Here is a 5691-nt window from a genome sequence, read left to right on the forward strand (position 1 = left end):
TTGGCGAAATCTAACCGAGGCCCTTTGCATCTATAGGCGTAGGAGATGATGATGATGATGATTAAAACCATTATAAGAAAAGCTATAAAATATTGTAGTAAAACCAGTAAAAATGCTGAAACGTGAAGTAAATGATGATGAATGGAGAAGTATTGAATTAAGAGCTCAAGATAGAGACGACTGGCGAAATCTAACCGAGGCCCTTTGCGTCAATAGGCGTAGGAGGAGATGATGATGATAATGATGATATCATTATAAGAAAAACTACAACTATTGTAGTAAAATAAAAAAAAAAATACTGAGCAAGAAAAAGAAAGAGAAATAAATAAAGGGAGAAGTAAAGAAATAACTATTTGATGAAAACAGAAAAGAAAAATAAATAAAATGAATACCAGATAAACTTTAAATATGAATGAAAAATAATAAATAAAAAGTTATATGGCCGTGCATATACTCTCTCTCTCTCTCTCTCTCTCTCTCTCGTCTCTCTCTCTCTCTCATCTGGCACAAAGCCTATCTGTCAACAAGCATGACCCACCATAGTCTCTCAACTCCCAGGTACAGCCTACGTTGCTTAGGTGAACAGAGGAACATAATAGGGTTTACGAAATAAGCATAAGGCTTATCTGTAGATCCCACTAGTCTAAGCTAACTAATATTAATCCCAAATCCAAGGATAAGGATAAGGATAAAGGAAAAGGACAGAGCGAGGCTTTACACGCAAGGATGAGATAAATCGCCCCTTGGAAAAGAGCGGCTATATACTATATAAAAAAAGAAATAAAGGTAAAGAGATGATAAAGAATGAATGTATGGCATTTAAGGTAAAGGTTCAGGACCTATTATCAAGAATTGCATTCCAAAGAGTAATGAAAAAATTAGGTGGTGATATGGATAGAAGTTTGAACATTACGAGAAAATTATGAGTAAGATGAAGTAAATGTAGATTATAGATAATATATATATATATATTTATATATATATATATATATATATATATATATATATATATATATACACACATATATATATATATATATATATATATATATATAGTATATATATATATATATATATATACACGAGGAATTTGAAATCCAAAATGTTAAAATGAGATGAGGATACAATTATCATTCTCTTCAACCAGAATATGAGAGAGAGAGAGAGAGAGAGAGAGAGAGAGAGAGAGAGAGAGAGAGAGAGAGAGAGAGAGAGAGAGAGAGAGAGAGAGAGAGGGGAGTTCATAATGACACATTAGAGTCTAACAGGGCTGATGTAAATAATAATAGAGAGAGAGAGAGAGAGAGAGAGAGAGAGAGAGAGAGAGAGAGAGAGAGAGAGAGAGAGAGAGAGAGAGAAAGGAGTTCATAATGACATGAGTCTGACAGGGCTAATAACAGAGAGAGAGAGAGAGAGAGAGAGAGAGAGAGAGAGAGAGAGAGAGAGAGAGAGAGAGAGAGAGAGAGAGAGAGAGTTCATTATGACACATAAGTCAGACAGAGTCGATGTAAATAATAACACATACAAGAGAGAGAGAGAGAGAGAGAGAGAGAGAGAGAGAGAGAGAGAGAGAGAGAGAGAGAAGAGAGAGAGAGCGTATTACCTAACACCGAATCACATGTTATCTTTCATGAGAATTTATACATCTCAGAAGGAGGTCCTTTTTTGAATAAACCAAGCCGTATATCTTTCCTCACGAACACCGTGACAGAAGGACCGTAAATATTCCTGCAAAAGGCAAGGACCTACTCAAGCACTCTGTGCAAGCAAGCAAACCAGAATTCACGCTCCAGATAACCACAAAAAAAAAAAAAAAAAAAAAAAAAAAAAAAGAAACAATGTGCATCTTGTGACGTAAGAAAAGATGCTCCATTTGCAGATGGAAATGTGGGTATGACAAAGAGAACGCCCCTTGTCAATACATTTTCAGGATTAAATAACTCCTTTTAGTAGAGAACGCTTCTTGTAAATAGAATACCATGAGAAAATGACAGCATTTTTAATGTGAGAAGATGCTTCATTTACAGATGGAAATGTGGGTATGACAAAGAGAACGCCCCTTGTCAATACATTCTCAGGATTAAATAACTCATTTTATGTAGAGAACGATTCTTGTAAATAGAATACCATGAGAAAATGACAGCATTTTAATGTGAGAAGATGCTTCATTTACAGATGGAAATGTGGTATGACAAAGAGAACGGCCCCCTGCCAATACATTCCCAGGATTAAATAACTCATTTTATGTAGAGAACGCTTCTTGTAAATAGAATACCATGAGCAAATGACTGCATTTTAATGTGAGAAGATGCTTCATTTACAGATGGAAATGTGGGTATGACAAAGAGAACGCCCCTTGTCAATACATACTCAGGATTAAATAAGACATTTTATGCAAAGAACAATTCTTGTAAACAGAATCCCATGAACAAATGACAGCATTTTAATGTGAGAAGATGCTCCATTTACAGATGGAAATGTGGGTATGACAAAGAGAACGCCCCTTGTCAATACATACTCAGGATTAAATAAGACATTTTATGCAAAGAACAATTCTTGTAAACAGAATCCCATGAACAAATGACAGCATTTTAATGTGAGAAGATGCTCCATTTACAGATGGAAATGTGGGTATGACAAAGAGAACGCCCCTTGTCAATAAATTCTCAGGATTAAATGACACATTTTATGCAGAGAACGATTCGTGTAAATAGAATTCCATGAACAAATGACTGCATTTCAATGTGAGAAGATGCTCCATTTACAGATGGAAATGTGGGTATGACAAAGAGAACGCACCCTGCCAATACATTCCAGGATCAAATAAAAAATTTTATGCAGAGAACGATTCTTGTAAATAAAATACCATGGGAAAATGACATCATTTTAATGTGGATATGACAGAAAAGGGGAAAAAACGCCCCTGTCAATACATGCCCTGGATTAAATAACACATTTTATGCAAGGAACGCATCTTGTAAATAGAATACCATGAGCAAATGACTGCATTTTAATGTGGGTATGACAAAAAGAGAATGATCCCTGTCAATACATTCCCAGAATCAAATAACTAATTTTATGCAGAGAACACTTCTTGTAAATAGAATCCCACAAGTATATTGACTGAATTTCACACATTCTGTTAGAAGTCCCAGAGAATATTTTCTGTGCATGTTCCTCATTTGAAAATGGTATAGCTTTTAAATAATTAAAAGTTTTAAATCCAATAACATATATTAAATGCATATTGATATAAGCAAGATCCGTCTTTGAAATACATTACCTGATGTGCAAGTAGTTATATATTTTATATGACTTTTATATAACAGAAAAATTTATATAAAAAAAATCAATAAAATATATGTATAAAATTTGAATCAGGATTAAATGATGTTCAAGCAAATGTATCCGAAAAAAAATGTATTCAAACAAACATTTCAACTATCGTCCAAAAAAAGAAAAAAAAAATGAAATTTGAGCAAATACAAAATAAAGCTTTTTGAATAAGGAAATATATATATATAATATATATATATATATATATATATATATATATATATACACACTATTTAAGATTGGCTGATGGCATAGTTGTGTTTATTGAATCATGGAATAATTAGCAAAGATAATAAAGATTTGAATACAGGAAGCAGAAATGTAGGACTGAAAATGAATATGAGTAAAACTAAGATAATGTTCAATGAAAATGCAGAGAGACAACAAATAAGAATTAAGGGCGAAACTCTACAGATTGTTAATGAATATAAGTACTAAGGACAGTCAGTCAGTGTTTCCCCAGGACATGAGACGGAAATTGAAAGAAGGATAAGCTTGGCATGGAGAGCTTTCGTAAATAACATGAGACTATGAAACGTAAAATGCTATTTTTTCTAAAAATAAATATTTAATGAGATGGTCCTACCTATAATAACTTATGCATCAGGAACCTGGGACCTTAATAAAGCCTTAGAACATAAGCTAGTTACAACTTAAAGAGCTATGGAAAGAATAATGATGGGAATATCACAGAGACAGTAAAAGAGCAACATGGATACGAGAGCAAACTAAAGTAGAAGATATTTTTACAATATGTAAGAAAAATAAATGGACAAGGGCAGGATGTATAATGAGAATGAAAGATAATAGATGAATATTAAGAATAACAGACTGAACCCTAGAGATTACAAAAGAGGCAGGGGAAGGAAGAGAAGACGATAGATTGACGAGCTAAAAAAATTGCGGGTATAGACTGGCTGAGAAACACCATAAACACGCGGGAGTGGAAGGACATGTCTGAGGCCTTTTTCCTGCAGCGGACTAATTACAGCTGATGATACCACACACATATATATGTGTGTATACATATACACATATGTATATATATATATATATATATATATATATATATATTATATATATATATATATATATATATACATATATACACACATGCAGGTATATATGTAAACACGATATAAAGATATTCACACATGCATTAATATATGCATATACATTTTAGCAATCCTCTCCTCTCTCTCTCTCTCTCTCTCTCTCTCTCTCTCTCTCTCTCTCTCTCTCTCTCTCTCTCTCTCTAAATAAATAAATAAAACAATTTCCATAACTCCCATATTATCTAAAGTTTTTGAACGTCTTCTGGCAAAACGTCTTAATAGGTTTGCTGAAGGTAATCATCTACTCCCTAGTTTGCAATTTGGTTTTCGTAAAGGCCTTGGAGCATGTGATGCCCTTCTTACAATCTCCAATGCTGTACAGAAATCCCTTGATTGTGGTCGGGAAGTTCGTATGATTGGCCTTGATTTTAGTGCTGCCTTTGACCGTGTTTAATCATGAGGCCCTTGTTTTCAAATCTGAAACAGTTGGGGAGTGGCTGGGTCGTTTCTTAGCCATTATTATTGATTTTTTAAGTAATAGATCTCAAAGAGTTGTTGTTGATGGGCACCATAGTGATTATAGGAATGTGATATCTGGTGTTCCACAGGGTAGTGTTCTTGGCCCATTACTTTTCATACTATATACACATGACATGTGGTTTGGCCTAGAAAACAAGCTTGTTGCATATGCAGATGATGCTACTCTCTTCGCATCAATTCCATCCCCCTGAATGTAGATCTAGGGTTGGTGAATCCCTTAATAGAGATTTAGCTAGAATTAGTGCATGGTGCAAATTAATGGGGTATGAAGTTGAATCCTAACAAAACTCAAAGTATGATTGTAAGTAGGTCAAGGACGGTGGTTCCTCAACATCCGGATCTCAGTATTGATAATGTTTCTTTAAAATATGTATGACTCTTTCAAAATTTTAGGTGTGATTCTCGACAGTAAATTTACTTTTGAGAAACATATAAGGTCTGTTTCTTCTTCAATTTCACGAAAAATAGGCTTATTGAGAAAGTCTTTCAAGATTTTCGGTGATCAATCTATTCTGAAGAAGTGTTTTAATTCTTTCATTCTACCTTGTTTTGAGTATTGTTCTCCTGTCTGGTCTTCAGCTGCTGATTCTCATCTTAATTTGTTGGACAGAAACTTACGGTCTATTAAATTTCTTATTCCTGATCTAGATATTGATCTCTGGCACCGTCGTTCAATTAGTTCATTATGTATGTTGCATAAGATTTTTCACAACTCTGACCATCCTTTACATTCAGATCTCCCTGGACAATTCTATCCTGT

The sequence above is a fragment of the Palaemon carinicauda genome, chromosome 14 (assembly GCF_036898095.1).
Source record: "Palaemon carinicauda isolate YSFRI2023 chromosome 14, ASM3689809v2, whole genome shotgun sequence".
In the NCBI taxonomy this organism is placed as follows: domain Eukaryota; kingdom Metazoa; phylum Arthropoda; class Malacostraca; order Decapoda; family Palaemonidae; genus Palaemon; species Palaemon carinicauda.